Source organism: Macaca thibetana, chromosome 10 (assembly GCF_024542745.1).
Source record: "Macaca thibetana thibetana isolate TM-01 chromosome 10, ASM2454274v1, whole genome shotgun sequence".
In the NCBI taxonomy this organism is placed as follows: domain Eukaryota; kingdom Metazoa; phylum Chordata; class Mammalia; order Primates; family Cercopithecidae; genus Macaca; species Macaca thibetana.
In genome coordinates, this window is record NC_065587.1 from 34508571 (window position 1) to 34526746 (window position 18176).

Genomic DNA, 18176 nt, shown 5'->3' on the forward strand with positions numbered 1-18176 from the left:
AGGTGGGTTGTCCGGTGGATGTGTTCCAACACCTGCCGTCCTAATTTTTCTGGTAGGATGGTTTGGTCATTTATATCAGTCCACCACCCATTTTTAACCTGTTTTAGGGGAAGCGTGTTCATCCATTCGCGATCCTGTTCGGTATAGTCGGGAAAACATGGCAAATTTTGCGGGCCAGGATCGGGGAGCTGGAGCGCGAGGAGCTGACTGGGAGCTTTTGCTATGCTCCTTGCGGTTTGGTCGGCTAAGAAGTTGCCTCGAGCAATTGGCGTAGTTGGTTTCTGATGCCTAGGGCAATGTACGATAGCCAATTTCTTTGGTTTCCACAAAGCAGTTAATAGAGCTAGGATCTCTTGCTTGTTTTTTATTTCTTTGCCTTCGGCTGTTAATAGTCCCCTTTCTCTGTAGATGGCCCCATGTATGTGCGCAGTAGCGAAAGCATAGCGGCTATCCGTGTATACTGTTAGTTTTTTCTCTGCCCCTAGGGTGAGGGCCTGTGTGAGGGCTATCAGTTCGGCTCTTTGGGCCGATGTCCCTGGAGGCAAGGGTTCCGCCCAGATTACCTCAGTCTCTGACGTTACAGCCGCTCCTGCATACCGCTGGCCTTGGTGGACATAGCTGCTGCCATCAGTGAACCAGGTGAGTTCTGTGTCGGGGAGCGGACGATCTTGCAGGTCCTCCCACACCCCATGCACCTGAGCCAGTATCTCAGTGCACTCATGGAACGGGGCGTCCAAGTCTGGATTTGGCAGCAGTGAAGCAGGGTTTAAAGAGGTTGGGGGTAGAAAAGTTATTCTGAGGGGGTTTAACAGCAGTCCTTGATAGTGGGTGAGCCGGGCATTACTCATCCATCGGTCCGGCGGCTGCCGGAGGACGCCTTCAATGGCATGCGGGGTTATAACGCGCAACTCTTGCCCCATGATAAGTTTATCAGCGTCTCGGACCATTAGGGCGGTCGCCGCGATTATCCGCAGGCAGGGTGGCCAGCCAGCAGCCACTGAATCTAATTTTTTTGACAAATAGGCAACTGGCCTCTGCCAGGGGCCTAGGTACTGTGTTAACACGGCTTTTGCAACACCCTTACTTTCATCTACGTATAAGTGGAAGGGCTTGGAGACATCAGGGAGCCCCAGCGCGGGGGCTGATAACAAGGCAGTTTTGATTTGTTGAAAGGCCAGCTCAGCCTCTTCCGTCCAATTGAAGGGCTGCCGTTCCTTTCTTGCCTGGTATAGGGGCTTGGCTAACTCAGCAAATCCGGGTATCCATAACCTACAGAACCCTGCCGACCCCAGGAATTCTCTCACTTGCCATGTCGACTGGGGTCTAGGGATGCTTAGGACTGTTTCCTTTCGGGCTTTGGTTAGCCAGCGTTGCCCCCCTTTTAATAGGTACCCCAGATAAGTTACCTCCGACTTGCAGATCTGAGCCTTTGTTGCTGAGGCTCGGTAGCCTAGCTCCCCCAGAGTCTTCAAGAGGTCCTCAGTCCCTTGAACACAAGTTTCCGGGGATCTGGCTGCTATTAAGAGATCATCAACATATTGCAAAAGAGTTATTTCAGGGTGTTGCCGCCGGTACTCACCCAGATCTTCATGAAGGGCTTCATCGAACAGGGTTGGCGAGTTCTTGAACCCTTGTGGCAGCCTGGTCCATGTTAGCTGACCGTTGATGCCCCTCTCAGGATCCGTCCATTGAAATGCAAAGAGTCCTTGACTTTTGGGAGCCAGAGGAAGGCTGAAGAAAGCATCTTTTAGATCAAGAACGGTATACCACTGTTTTTTCGGGATGTAAAGCACTCAGAAGGGTGTATGGATTGGGCACAGTGGGATGTATGTCCATGACCCTTTTATTAACTTCTCTTAAATCCTGTACTGGCCTGTAGTCCGTACTGTTGGGTTTACGAACAGGTAACAGTGGAGTATTCCAGGATGAGTGGCAAGCCCGTAGGACTCCCTGGTCTAGGAGTCGGCGGATATGGGGCGTAATTCCTTCTCTTGCCTCCAGGGGCATAGGATATTGCCGAACCCGAACCGGGTCCGTTCCTGGCTTAACTTCCACAAATATGGCAGGTCGATGTTTAGCTAGCCCTAAGCCCCCAGTTTCTGCCCACGCTTCAGGGAAACGCTGGAGCCAAGAGTCAATTTCCTGATTGGGGGGCTTTTGCTCTTGATGGAGTCTGTACTCATCTTCTAAGGTGACAGTCAGGATAGATATTGGCCTGTTTTGGGAATCAGTTATCTTGGGCCCTTCTGGCTCAAAGTGGATTTGGGCCCTCATTTTTGTCAGCAAGTCCCTCCCTAGTAGAGGGCAGGGGCTCTCTGGGATGACTAGGAAGGAATGGGAGACTTTTCCCGTTCCTAAGTCTACAGTCCTCTGGGTTGTCCAGGGGTATTTTTTGATGCCTGTGGCCCCGTGCACCCAGGATGTTTTCTTAGACATTTTTCCAATCGGTTTGGTTAGGACTGAGCGTTCCGCCCCAGTATCGACCAAGAAGCGAACTGGGGACCCCTCCACTTGCAAAGTTACCCTGGGTTCGGGGAGGGGGTCCGAACCCCATCTTCCCTAGTCAGAGTCCTGGGTAACGAGTACGGAGGTAGGGTTAGCTGGTCTCTGTTTCTTTGGGCAGTCTTTAATCCAGTGACCACGTTCCTTGCAATAAGCACACTGATCCTTTTCTAATCCTTGCCTAGAGCCTTGCTTTGTCTGCTTTCTGCTTTGGCCATTCCCTGCCTGGGGGAAAGCTGCTACTAAAACTTTGGTCATTTCTTTGGTTGCCTTGAACTGTTTTTCTTCTGGAGTATCCCTATTATTATAAACTCGCTGGGCCATCTGAAGGAGGTCCTGAATCTGCTTTCCCTCTAAACCTTCTAATTTCTGGAGTTTTCTTCTAATATCTGATGCTGCCTGGTTTACAAAGGACATTACTACCGCAGCCTGATTTTCCGGTGCTTCCGGGTCCATAGGGGTATACTGTCTGAAAGCTTCCATTAATCTCTCTAAATACACAGCGGGGCTTTCTGTCTTACCTTGTAACACAGAATATACTTTAGCCAAATTGGTGGGCTTCCGAGCTGCAGCCCGGAGACCCGCCATTAGAGTCTGGCGATAAATGAGCAGTCGTCCCCTACCTTCTGCCGTGTTGTAGTCCCATCTGGGCCGGGTCAAAGGAAAAGCTGCGTTAATGAGGTCAGGATTTGCAGTTGGCTGGCCGTCATCTCCTGGAACCAGCTTTCTGGCCTCAACTTGGATTCTTTCCCGCTCCTCCGTTGTGAACAGGATTCGGAGGAGCTGTTGACAGTCATCCCAGGTTGGCTGGTGAGTAAACATGACACTATCTAACAACGAGGTTAGATCTTTGGGATTATCGGAGAACCGAGCATTTTGGGACTTCCAATTGTATAAATCACTAGTGGAAAAAGGCCAATACATGAGACGGGAGAGCCTAGTATCATCGAGCGATCCTATTTCTCTGAGAGGCAGGGCTACGGTGGAGTCAGGGAGTCGGGAAGCTTCGTCCCGCAGTACACGGCCTCGCGTTCGGCCGGCCAGCCCCCCCGGGTTACTTTCGCTCTCGGCTGCTTCCGCTTCTCGGTTTCCCTCTATGGAAGCACCACCCTGGGGGACTGGGTCCTGCGGGATAAGGTGCGGATATGGTGGGGGAAGTGTGGGTTCTAACGTTAGGGGGTCCTGGCTGTCTGGCAGCACAGGGGCCGAGGGAGCAGAGGGAGTCCTTTGTCTTGTAGGTCGCATTACTAGGACCTTGCAAGGCTCAAGGATGAATGGAGTTATCCAGGGCGGTGGGTCTTCCACAAGATTTTGCCACACTAGAATATAAGGAATTTGATCAGGATGTCCTGACTGTCCTGGCAGGAAAATCTTAGTTTTTACCTTAGTAATAATAGAGAGACAGAAAGTTCCTTCGGAGGGCCACCCTACTCCGAAAGAGGGCCACTCCGAACGGCAGAAAGTAACTAGCTTTCCCTTCTTTAGTTCTACGTTTAAGTTACGCCCCCGAGCCTTCACATCCTTAAAATTGGTAACAAGGAGTGAGAGCGGCGTGCTCTGGTTGTTGCCCATCTTTGGACTGCTCCTACAAAGAGAAGGAGGGACGAAAATGAGTGTGAAGCAGAGGGGAGTATCCGACAGGTCCGGTCCTGGAAGGGGAAGAAAAGGTTTTATGTTTCGTTTTGGACTTACACTTAACACTTAACAATAACAGACAGACAGTGAGAAACGATGAGCCTTCGCGAGCGCGTGTCGGACTTCCGACCTGAGTCAGACGGGGCAACCAAGGATGGAGGCCCCCAGATGAGCACTGGGGGACGTCTCCCACCAGTCCCGAGTGGCTGTCTTTTAGCGCGTCCGCCAAGACCATGCCACTTATAAAACAGACCAATACAGATTACAGATTACGGATTTCGCGAAATTTCAGGGAGACAGACAGAGACAAAGACAGAGACAGTGACAAAGCCGGCTTACCTACAGATTAAGATCCATTGACTTGGGGGTCTGGTGGGCTTGGGGGAAATCCCGGACGAGCCCCCATTTGTTATGCCCAGACCGTTTATTCCCGGAAGAAGACCACCAGAGTCCAGAGTCAAAGCTAAGCAGCAAGGATCTTTATTACAGGTTCGAACCTGGAACTCTCCCTCGCTCGTGAAACGAGACGGGCAGGAGAGCTCCCCCACTGAGCTCCGAGCAGTGTTATATAGTCTAAGAAAAGTGGGCATAGAGTTATTATACAAATCAGATATATGATTGGCTAGTGTTTGAACAAGGCGATTTGGCTAACTATGATTGGTTCCCGCCATTTCTGATATTTTGGTTCAAACTTTGAGGCGGGAGAGCAGGTTTATGGCAGCAAGAGTTTATCTTACTTAAACACGTCTTGTGACCTTGCCTCAGAACTTACAAAATCTCTGGTTTGTGCAAAACAAAATCTCTGGTACATGCAGAAAACCAGGTACTCACAGAACTTACGAAATCTCTGGTATGTGCAAAGATTAGAGAGCAGAACAAGGGTGTAGCGGGTGGGGGGCGGGTACACATCTATCTTTGTGTCCTTTCAGCCTGACAAGACCAGGATGGTCCAGGACCCAGACTCAAATATGGACTCTCTCTCCACTCTGTCTTAGCACTGTTTTCTATGAGTGACCCAAAGTTCTCACCCCCAGAAATCTGGCCTTCATTAGTACCAATGGCAACTTGGTTAGGTGTAAAGTCCCTGTTGACATACTTGTGGAAATATCAGAGAAGGTGTTTGTGTTGTTTTTACTTTACACTAGGCTGAATTTATTCATGTTGCTACAGTTTGTATTGTTTTAACTATTTACCCCAGGTATCTTCTGTAGCAGGTGGCTTCACTGTACTGCCAGACCTTCTCCGAGACTTAAAAGCCACGACTATTACTACGGAGGCTTTTACACAAAAATAGGGAAGAGGTTACATGAAAAATGGGTTACATCGTTCCATGCATTTGTCTGAAATGTGTCATCTCAGAGAACTCATCCCTGGAGTTCAGGGCAGAAGCTGTGCCTTCGCATGTCTTTGTGTCTTTGTAACGTTCTATAAAAGGAGGCCATTTCCCAGAGTGGTTTAGCCCTTCAGTGCTGCTGGAGTCTGCCATGATAACCTTCTATTTTCATTTTGGCTGTAATGCAGAAAACATTATCTGTGTGTCATGATTGGCTGGAACAGTTTGCTTGGATTCCATAACCCAGTACCACGGACTGAAGGTCTCAATGAAAACTGAGTGTCTTATAATTCTGGAGGCTAGAAATTCAACATCAAGCTATTGGCTGGAGTGATTTTTTTAATGCCTCTTTCTACTTGAGATGAGATGACCACCTTCTATTTCTGTTTTCACAGGCTCTTCCCTTGAGCCTCTCTGTGTCTTTACTCTTTTTAAAAGGACTCCAGTCATAGTAGATTGGGGTCCACTTTACTTAACTTACTTAATCATAGTCACCTCTTTAAGGACCATATGTCCAAACACTCACTCACAATTTGAGGCCTATTACATTATATATGCCTTAGAATATCAACATATAAATATTAGAATATCAACATATAAATTTGGGAGAAGAGACACAATTTTTTTTTTAAAAGCAAACTAACTTTATTTGAATAATCTAAACAGAGAACGAGAGTAGGTGAATGTGTAGCCAGAGGGAAAATATCCTATGTCAAGTTTCAAAACATAACAAGTGAAAATAAGTTTATTTCTAAAAGAAATTTCAGTGAAAGAAAAAGGATGTTTATTATGACATAACATATTGATTCCTAATGGTGGATCTATTAACTGTCTAATCTAGTCAAAATATTTAAGCTATATCTGCATATGTAAATAAGAACAAAATCTGTCCTCTAATTTTACCTAGTAAAATAATGGCAAAACAATAAACTAAATTTACGTAGGTTTCATAGACATGCCAATCACATAAAATAAAAACAATCAGGAGAGAAGCATGTCAACATGTGTAATTTAATTCCAACAATGTGTAATTTAAACATTAGGCTTGGATAACAACTGGTAACAAATCCTACTCTGGCTTGGATAATAACTGATAGCAAATGCTAACTTAAAAGTTTTCATGAATTCAGTAGCTACCAGTACAACCTCTGTCATCCTTCTCACCTTCCCTTGCTTAAATGGTAGCAAAATTTTCTTGAAATTAAAAAAAAAAAACTGTTTGGGAAATGATTTTATTAAAGTAAACAGACTTGGATGCTTATTTAAAATGTATCTATATATATTTTAATATGCAAAAACAAATGTACAGATATCTACACAAGCAAAAACAATTTTCTTTACATTTTTAGTAAGCTTCAGCAATGAGGATATTTTACTTTGAACACAAACACATGAAACCTTCAAAAAAGTCCACATTTTCATAGGAAGCTACTTTACAAAGAAAACACACGTACTCCAGTTGAAAATACAAACACCCTGTCTGCTTTATGGTAAAAATCCCAGGAATCATATTTTCTCATTTTACTATGCAGAATCAGAGTTTGAAAAATAATAATCTTTCTCTTCTTCATCTAAAGATTCCATAGCATTAGTGAAAAGTTTTCCAATACCAGAGTTTTCTCCTAAATCTGTGTTAAGTGGGGTTTTCCTTCTTGATGTTGGAGTTGAGAAATCAGTTTCAACTAATTTTTTCTTGATGTTGCCACAGACAATACCACCATTACTTTTATGATATTTTTGCATAGGAAAAACATATTTATCACTATCATTCCTATTTATAGAAGCTAGCATGCCAGGACTGACATGCTGACATTGAGGAGTTTTTACCAATGGAAAGATAACTGATGATAGAGTTGTTAGATTTTTGTTTGTATTTGGCAGAATATCATCATCATCTTCACTGTCCTGTAAACTTGGCAACAGTATTCTTTGATGCTGTAAAGGTGTTGTACTGAAAAAATCATCATGGTCATCTTTTGGCAACTGTTCCAGAAATTCCCTCATCTGTTGCTTCCTTTTAAGAGTTCCCACTTTGGCAGTTATCTTAATAGTTTGTTTCTGATCAGCATCACCTCGCTTGCCATTTTGGCCTTTGGGATTGGCTGGCTTTTTCTTAGTGACATGTTTATGGGATCCTTTTCTTCTGGGATTTTCCATGTATTTCCTCTCATCAGTCCTCACCCGATTTGTCAAGTGAAGAAAGTGAAACAGAAAAAGAAATTAAAAGGAAAGCTGAAGTTAAGAAAACCAAAGCAGGAAACACCAAAGAAGCAGTGGTTCACCTGAGAAAGAGCACAAGAAACACAAGTAATATTCCAGTGATTTTGGAACCTGAAACTGAAGAAAGTGAAAATGAATTTTATATCAAACAAATGAAAGCTAGACCTTCCATCAAAGAAACTCTTCAGAAGTCTGGTGTTAGGAAAGAGTTTCCAATTACTGAGGCAGTAGGATCTGATAAGACAAATAGGCATTCCTTAGAATGTTTACCTGGTTTAATTCAGGATAAGGAATGGAATAAGAAGGAGTTACAGAAACTTTGTTGTACTTTTGCATCTCTTCCAAAGAGACACAATTTAGAACATAAGATGCATTAACCCCCTGTTGATGGTAGATTCCCAGGAAAGTGATTACTTGGTGAAAGGATATACGTATGTAAAATTTGTATAGCTACGGCCGGACGACTTTCCACAAGGTCTGTGGCAAGTACATTGCTATCAACAGTCCCTGAATTTAGTTGCTTCTCTGGACCCAGCCTTCCCTGGATGTTAACATTCTTTGAATTTTTTGACAATCTCATGTCTGTGGGTCAAATAAAAACACATTGTTCCTTCTATTTCCAGCTTTCCAACTGATATGTTTGAGTCACCTTTTAGATGTAATTTTAAATATGGATTTAGGTTTTCTGTTCCTTAAGTTATCTGTCTTGTCTGTCTTGTTCTGTTCACTGTCTCCAAAATGGAGAGGCAATAAGGCTTCTCCAGGTGCTTGCACTCAATGTCAGAAGCCACTGTGTTTCAGGTAATTTAGAGGGAACGTCATGCAGTACTCTCTGTGGAAGGTTCTTAGTTCTGACCCATGTGCTGTTCAGCAGCCATTTGAATTGCAAAGCCTATGTGTTCTCATCTCTGCACTGAGGACTTTTTTGGAGAACTCAGTGGAAAATGCACTTCATACAGGCTATTAATACTGTTGGGTGCTGTTGCTTCACAGCTGACAAAATTTCATGAGGATTTCTTGTAGGTATCAGTGGTTAGATTATCACCCGCCCCATATAAAATTTTTTCAAAAGTCTAAAACTTTTTGTCAGGCACATGCATGTCCTCCACATTCACAAGAAGAAATGTTTGTGACTGGACGCGGTGGCTCACGCCTGCAATCCCAGCACTTTGGGAGGCCGAGACAGGCGGATCACCGGAGGTCGGGAGTTCGAGACCAGCCTGACCAACATGGGGAAACCCTGTTTCTACTAAAAATGCAAAATTAGTTGGGTGTGGTGGAGCATGCCTGTAATCCCAGCTACTTGGTAGGCTGAGGCAGGAGAATCCGTTGAACCCAGGAGGCAGAGGTTGCGGTGAGCTGAGATCACACCACTGCACTCCAGCCTGGGCAACAAGAGTGAAACTCCATCTCAAAAAAATAAATAAAATAAAAAGAAGGAAAAGAATAGTAGAATGTATGTTCCTACTTCTGGCTTTTGGGCCTTTCCCAAAGAGTGGTTTCTGTCTGCCGTGACACAGAATGCTCAAAGACAGGGTGGTATACTTCGAATGACAGTTTGGTTTGGCTGAGACCAAAGGTAATAAAAGAAAATGAATCTTGAAAAAAGCTTTGAGAGGCCGGGCGCGGTGGCTCAAGCCTGTAATCCCAGCACTTTGGGAGGCCGAGACGGGCGGATCATGAGGTCAGGAGATCGAGACCATCCTGGCTAACACGGTGAAACCCCGTCTCTACTAAAAAATACAAAAAACTAGCCGGGCGAGGTGGCAGGCGCCTGTAGTCCCAGCTACTCGGGAGGCTGAGGCAGGAGAATGGCATGAACCCGGGAGGTGGAGCTTGCAGTGAGCTGAGATCCGGCCACTGCACTCCAGCCTGGGCGACAGAGCGAGACTCCGTCTCAAAAAAAAAAAAAAAAAAAGAAAAAAGCTTTGAGAGACCTTCAGAATTTCTTGGCCAACAAGTTTGTGTCAGACTCCCTCTGGACAAAGCCACTATGTAAAAGGTGTGACTGGTAATTTTTTTGAATGCCCAAGTTTAATGGACATATATAATGTAATATAATCAGCCAAAAATTACAATATATACAAAGTATTAGGGTATTATGGCCCAATAGGAAAAATAGGATAAATATCCAGAAATCTACCCTAAAGAAATGGAGATGTATAAATTACCTAAAAAATTTTAAAATAATTATCTAAATGGTACTCAGTGAGCAAAATGTGAGCACAGACAACTAAATAAAATCAGGAAAATGAGAACATACACAATAAGATAAAAAATAGTAAAAAGCAAATTATGGAGTTGAAGAATATAAAAAGAATGCCTGAGAAATGATCAAACTTAAGAAAAAAACATAAAAATTAAAAAGTTCAACAAATTTTAACGAGGATAAACACAAAAAGATTCATAATGAGAAAAATTATAAGCAAAGTTTTGAAAGTCAGAGACTAGTAGATAATCTTGAAAGCCAAAAAAGAAAAGCTATGTTATTTATAAGGGTGCTTCTATGAGATAATCAGTGAACCTAGCTGCAGGAATCTTGCCGGCCAGAAGGGACATGGGTAATACAGTCAATGTGCTGAAAGAACAAAAACTTTTAAGCAATAATACTATATCCAGATAAACTGTTTGTCAAAATGAAGAAAAAGTAAAGTCCTTTCATGATGACCACATACTACAAAAGCATATCGCCATTAGGCCGGCACTAGAAGAAATGCTACAGAGAGTTTTTCTCATTAAAAATAAAGTGATGTTAAACAGCATTGCAAAATTACATGACAGTACATAACTCTCTAGAAAAGACATATACAGGCACAAAAATAAAATTCTGATGAATTCAAATGATGGTTCCTAAAACATATGTAATATGTTATATAATTTTAAAAATGTAAAAATAGTCAAAAAAGTTTGTTAATGATATATAATATAAAAAGATATTAGTAACATCAATAACATAAAGGTGAGGCAGATGGAAAGAGGAAGAATGTTTGTATGCAACTAAAGTTGTTACTGGCCAGGCACGGTGGCTCATGCCTGAAATCCCAGCATTTTTGGAGGCTGAGGCAGATAGATCACCTGAGGTCAGGAGTTTGAGACCAGCCTGGCCAACATGGTGAAACCCCATCTCTACTAAAAATACCAAAAAAAATTAGCTGGGCATGGTGACAGGCACCTGTAATCCCAGCTACTCGGGAAACTGAGGCAGTGGAATCACTTGAACCAGGGAGGCGGGGTTTGCAGTGAGCTGAGATCACTCCATTGCACTCCAGCCTGGGCGACAGAGTGAGACTCCGTCTCAAAAAAAAGAAAAAAAAGTTAAGTTGTTACCAATTTAAAATATATTGTCATCTTTAAGAGGTTTTATGGGCCAGGAGCAGTGGCTCACGCCTATAATCCCAGCACTTTGGGAGTCCGAGGTGGGTGAATCACGAGTTCAGGATTTCGAGACCAGCCTGGCCAATATGGTGAAACCCCACATCTCTACTCAAAATACAAAAAGTCTAGCCGGGCGTGGTGGTGGGCGCCCATAATCCCATCTCCTTGGGAGGCTGAGGAAGGAGAATCATTTGAACTCAGGAGGCACAAGTTGCAGTGAGCCGAGATCGTGCCACTGCACTCCAGCGTGGGCTACAGTGTGAGACTCTGTCTCAAAAAAAAAAAAAAAAAGATTTTATGTAATCCCCATGGCAACCACAAAGAAAACATTTAGAGAGATACACACACACACAAAAATACATTAAAGCATGTCACTACAAAAATCAACACAAAAAGGAAGATTAAAAACAGTGGTAAAGGTGGTCACATAACTATAAAAATCAGAGAAAACAATTACAAAAGTAAGTTCTTCGCTTTCAAAAACCTATTTTAATATTTATGGACTTAATTTTTCAATCAAAACATGTAAATTGAATAGAGGGATTAATAAAACAAAGCCCAACTTCATCCTCTCCATAAGTGACTCGCTTTAGATCTAATATCAAAACTAGACTGAAAGTAGCAAGATGAAAATAGGCTTTTGGGGGCCGGGCATGGTGGCTCATGCCTGTAATCCCAACACTTTGGGAGGCTGAGGTGGGAGGATCACCTGAGGTCTGGAGTTCAAGACCAGCCTGACCAACATGGAGAAACCCCGTTTGTACTAATAATACAAAAATAAATTAGCCGGCGTGGTGGTGCAAGCCTGTAATCCCAGCTACTCCAGAGCCTGAGGCAGGAGAATGGCTTGAACCTGGGAGGCGGAGGTTGCTGTGAGCCAAGATCACACCATTGCACTCCAGCCTGGGCAACAAGAGCGAAACTCCGTCTCAAAATAAAAAAATGAAAATAGACTTTTGATGTAAATGGTAACCGAATGAAAGCAGTGCTGGTCATAACTGTGTTAGGCAAAATACATTTTAGTCATAGTTCATAAAATAAACTTTAAGTCTAAACTGTCACAGGAGACAAAGAAGGCCATTAAATAATAATAGAAGGGCTCATTCACTGAGAACTTATGAAATTTTATTATATATATATATGTGTGTATATATATATATATATATATAATTCTCAACCAGTGTTCCCAAATGTATAAAGCGAACATTGAAATAATTATTACAATAGATAAAAATAATAATAGAATATTTTAATTCAAACTTTCATAATAATTAATATAGCTAGCCAAAATATTAATAAGGAAACAGAAGGTTTGAAAACACTAGAGAAAAATTAGACCTAGTGGGCATATACAGAATACACAGCAACAGCAAAACATACAATTTCCTCAATAGCTCATAAAACATTCTCCTAGATACACCACCTAGTAGGCCACAAAAGAAGACTTAACAATTTTTTAAAAATATAAATCTTAAAGATTATTATTTCTGATAAACATGGAATAAAACTAGAAATCAATAACAAGAAAACAAAAATGTCAACATACATATGGAAATTAACTCACTTTTGAGCATGTTCATGTTCAAACATTGTAAGACTTAATATTGTGAAGATGTTCGTGCTGCCTAGTGAGCTATGGATTCAATGCAATCCCTTTACAATTAACAATTTTTTTTTCTTTTAGAAATAGAAAAAGCAACCAAAAATTTATATGGAATCTCAAGGGACAATAAAGAGCACAAAAATGTTTTAAAAAAGAAACAGTGTTAGTGACCTCACCTTTTCTAATTTCAAAGCACATTACAAAGCTACGGTAATAAAAACAGTTTGGCTCTGGCATAAAGACAGACAAGTTTTCCAGTAAAACACAATGTAGCACAAATGTTAACCTTGTACATATGGGTAAATAGTTATTTGAACACCTATATTCATTGAAGCATTATTCACAAAGGCCGATATTTGAAAGCCAAGCTTTCCTCACTGAATGAATGAATAAATACAATTTGTAATATAAAAGTAATGGAAAACTACTCAGCTTTTAAAAGCAGAAAATCTTGTAACATCCACAATAAAGATAAACCTTGAGGACGTGATGCTAAGTAAACCTAGCCACAATAAAAGATATACTCTATGATTCCACTTATATGTAATATCTAAAGTATTGAAACTCTTAGAAACAGAAAATGGAATGGTTTTTAATTGGGAGCCAGGTGGTAAAAAACATGGGCATTATTAATTTATTTCATGTTTATTGAGTTTTAGTTTTGCAACAAAAAAGTTTTACAGCTATGCTGCATAACAATGTAAATACACTTAACATGACTAAACTGTATAAGAAAAAATATTTAAGATTCTAAATTTTATGTTATGTATTTTTACCACAATCAAAATTAAAAATGACACCTGAGGGCAGGGTGTGGGTGGCTCATGGGTATAATCCCAGCACTCTGGGAGGCTGAGGTGTGCAGATCACTTGAGGTCAAGAATTCAAGACCAGCCTGGCCCCATCTTTACTAAAAATACAAAAATTAGCCAGGCATGGTGGTGCATGCCTTTAATCCCAGCTACTCAGGAGGCTGAAGCAGGAGAATTGCTTGAACCTGGGAGGTGGAGGCAGCAGTGAGCCGAGATTGTGCCACTGCACTTTGGGCAACAGAGCAAGACTCTTTCTTAAATAAATAAATAAGACACCTAAAAGAGATAGAGTTACAAACTTTCTGAATAATTATCTTTAAACCAAAAAACTGTTTCTTTCACACTAAGATAATGTAAGATAAAGATGTTGAAATTAATACAATTTCCATGACTACTCACCTAGACAGAATCAATTATTGGCCACCAGGCAAGAAGAAAAACATACCAATCATAAACAAAACAGGGGCAATATTTATACAAGCAAACAAACACTTAGATAATTTTACTGACAAAGGACATAGGGCTGATTCATAGTTGACTTTTGCCCCACACTGTCTTAAGGTGTACAGAGTTGAATATTGTCATACAAAATTATAATATATAAATTAAAACTAAAAACTAAATTTATGTAAGGTGGACTACCCTAAAAAATGAAACACACCAATACAAAATTGCAAACAAAGTTAAAATTAACATTAACCCCCAAAATTCTGCTTTGAATACTGTAATTCAAAACCACAATAAGTAGAAACTAGAAACACAACTGATATGAGGAGCCCACTCTAAAAAATGCAGAAATATAAATACAAAACATAATGACGAGAAACTTTAACCCATAAAACCCTGTATAAACATAGAACAGAATTCTAGATAACTAAATTTTCAACTCTAACTGTGCGTCCATGCACGTCACGAATTTTGAATCCTTTGAATACAGTCAGGGCAGCAACATTTCAAAGGAAACACATAATTACTCATAAAGAGTTTTAATGAGAAAATTTTTTAAAATAAGCATTCAAGTAATACTAGAGAAACTTTTAAATTATGCTACAGATACACTGATACATTGCTGCTTTTTTTTTTTTTTTTTTTTTTTTTGAGACGGAGTTTCTCTCTTGTTGCCCAGGTTGTAGTGCAATGGCACAATCTCGGCTCACCGTAACCTCCGCCTCCCAAGGTCAAGCTATTCTCCTGCCTCAGCCTCCTGAATAGCTGGGATTACAGGCATGCGCCCCCATGCCTCTCTAATTTTGTATTTTTCATAGAGACGGGGTTTCTCCATATTGGTCAGGTTGGTCTCAAACTTCCGACCTCAGCTGATCCACCCCCCTCAGCCTCCTGAAGTGCTGGGATTAAAGGGAGTCCTTGTTAAAATGTTAACCAGTTTATTTCAGCAGTGGTTGGTGAAATGGAAAGCACCCAGCCGTGATTTGTGGTTCACCCCAGGGGCATGAAGGAAAGGCTTTTATAAGGTTCATGAGAAAGCAACCCAAGGTAAAGGATTGGTTACAGTTGGTGAAACCCCGTCTCTACTAAAAATACAAAATTAGCCGAGCGTGGTGACGCGTGGTTGTAATCCCAGCTACTCGGGAGGCTGAGGCAGGAGAATCGCTTGAACCTGGACGGAAGAAGTTGCAGTGAGCCGAGATCAGGCCATTGCACTCCAGCCTGGGCAACAAGACTGAAACTCCGTCTCAAAAAACGAAACAAAACAAAACAAAAAACCAGCCATTCCCGGCATCCCCTATAGGAGACGGCTTCTCATCACGGCGGACCCTAGAGATGAGGCGCTTCGGGACTACTGCAAGAAGCTGCTTGAGCACAAGGAGATCGACGGCCGTCTTAAGGAGTTAAGGGAACAATTAAAAGAACTTACCAAGCAGTAGGAAAAGTCTGAGAATGATCTGAAGGCCCTACAAAGTGTCGGGCAGACTGTGGGTGAAGTGCTTAAACAGTTAACTGAAGAAAAATTCATTGTTAAAGCTACCAATGGACCAAGATATGTTGTGGGTTGTCGTCGACAGCTTGACAAAAGTAAGCTGAAGCCAGGAACAAGAGTTGCTTTGGATATGACTACACTAACTCTCATGACATATTTGCCAAGAGAGGTGGATCCATTGGTTTATAACATGTCTCATGAGGACCCTGGGAATGTTTCTTATTCTGAGATTGGAGGGCTATCAGAACAGATCCGGGAATTAAGAGAGGTGATAGAATTACCTCTTGCAAACCCGGAGTTATTTCAGCGTGTAGGAATCATACCTCCAAAAGGCTATTTGTTATATGGACCACCAGGTACGGGAAAAACACTCTTGGCATGAGGCGTTGCTAGCCAGCTGGACTGCAATTTCTTAAAGGTTGTATCTAGTTCTATTGTAGACAAGTACATTGGTGAAAGTGCTCGTTTGATCAGAGAAATGTTTAATTATGCCAGAGACCGTCAACCATGCCTCATTTTTATGGATGAAATAGATGCTATTGGTGGTCGTCGGTTTTCTGAGGGTACTTCAGCTGACAGAGAGATTCGGAGAACGTTAATGGAGTTACTGAATCAAATGGATGGATTTGGTACTCTGCACAGAGTTAAAATGATCATGGCGACAAACAGACCAGATACACTGGATCATGCTTTGCTGCGTCCAGGGAGATTAGATAGAAAAACACATATTGATTCGCCAAATGAACAAGCAAGGTTAGACATACTGAAAATCCACGCAGGTCCCGTTACAAAGCATGGTGAAATAGATTATGAAGCAATTGTGAAGCTTTCAGATGGCTTTAATGGAGCAGACCTGAGAAATGTTTGTACTGAAGCAGGTATGTTCGCGATTCGTGCTGATCATGATTTTGTAGTACAGGACGACTTCATGAAAGCAGTCAGAAAAGTGGCTGATTCTAAGAAGCTAGAGTCTAAATTGGACTACAAACCTGTGTAATTTACTGTAAGATTTTTGATGGCTGCATGACAGATGTTGGCTTAATGTAAAAATAAAGTTAAAGAAAATTATGTATTGGCAATGATGTCATTAAAAGTATATGAATAAAAATATGAGTAACATCATAAAAATTAGTAATTCAACTTTTAAGATACGGAAGAAATTTGTATGTCTGTTAAAGCTGCATTTATTGCAGCAAGTTACAAAGGAAGAATGTTGAAGCTTTTCATATTTGCTGTGTGAGTATTTTGTAAAACAATGAAAGTTGTTTGAGATAGTGGTATAAGAAAGCATTTCTTATGACTTATTTTGTATCATTTGTTTTCCTCATCTAAAAAGTTGAATAAAATCTGTTTGATTTAGTTCTCCTAAAAAAATAAATAAATAAAAATAAAAAACTGGGCTAAAATACATGAACTAGATTGTTTCCAACAGTTCCTGCAGCTTTGTCAAGTCTACATTAAAAAATTACATGTATGGATTTATTTCCTGACCCTTAATTCTAGTCCATGAATGTGTATGTATTGATCTTGTATCCTACAACTTTGCAGAATTTGATTGTTGGTGTTAATAGTGTTATCATTACTTAGGATTTTAATTATATGTATGTGTGTACATTATATATAATTATAACATCTCTACGTAGAAATAAGCTTATTACTTTTCCAATTGTAGTGTTTCTTTTCTTGTATTGCTCAATTATTCTGGCAAACTTAAAGTTTTTAAGTCTTTCACCATTGCATGTAATGGTAGTTTTGAGTTTTTTATATGTACCTTTTATTGAGGTACATATAAAAGTTTTAGTCTATATATAGTTTACTAAGTGCTCTTATCAAAGTGTTTCGGATTATGTCAAATTTTTTCGCTATTAATTGAGATGATTATGTTCCTTTCTAAAATTCATTCTACTGAGTTGGTATATTGCATTGACTAATTGCAATTGTTAGAGTGAGAAACATTGGAGTTACAACTTTTAATGTTTAAAACAATTCATCAGTGAAACCATCTGGTTCTGGACTTTTCTTGTTGTATATTTTTGATAACTTATGTGGTCTTTTGCTTGTTACAGGTTGTATTAGACTTATTCAGAGAAATAGAAGCAATAGAATAAATATCTACCTCTATGTCTATATCCGCGTGTGTGTATTCATATATGTGTATATATATATGTGTGTGTTAATATATGGGACAGAGCTCTTTAGAGTTGTCATGGCGGTGTCTGTGCAGAGGCCCTTTCTCAGCCATCTATGGACTGGTTTGGAGAACCTTCTGTTCTTCCGCTCACCTCATTTCAATGCTGGCCCTTGTTGGCAGCAGCAAGCTTCTGCCTCTCACCAGAGGAAACAGAGTGTTGCCCCATTAACACCTTTTGCCAGTCTCCTGTGTGGAGTTCTGCAAAGACAGTAACTGGCAGCCAGATTTGGAAGCCTCAGAGCTATTGCTGGCCATCATTGCTGCTCCTTATACCCCATGCAACTTTCTGCTTCCCAGATGAGGCACAGAATTATATCTACACAGACCTTCAGCCTTGGAAGGCACCAGATAACAGCCCCAGGACTCAGAACAATCACTGGGGTAGATGGGTAACAAAGCAGCACTTGCCTCCCTGCTTTGCCAGCCATGACCTGGTGTGTAAACGTAATGAGCCACCAGTATTCTAACATCCCTACAATCTGCTCCTGCTGAGAACTGGCCAGCCTCATATGACATTCCTTTACACACAAAATTTGATATTAAATGTTTATTCTTTTGTATTTGGC

The 18176-nt window shown here is 41.1% G+C and overlaps 1 pseudogene across 1 annotated transcript; it reads left to right on the forward strand.

Moving 5' to 3' along the window:
* Nucleotides 1-15263: 15263 nt before the first annotated feature.
* LOC126929697 (26S proteasome regulatory subunit 10B-like) lies at nucleotides 15264-16787 on the forward strand (annotated as a pseudogene). The gene has a single exon (XR_007717253.1). The product of XR_007717253.1 is annotated as a 26S proteasome regulatory subunit 10B-like (transcript).
* Nucleotides 16788-18176: the final 1389 nt, after the last annotated feature.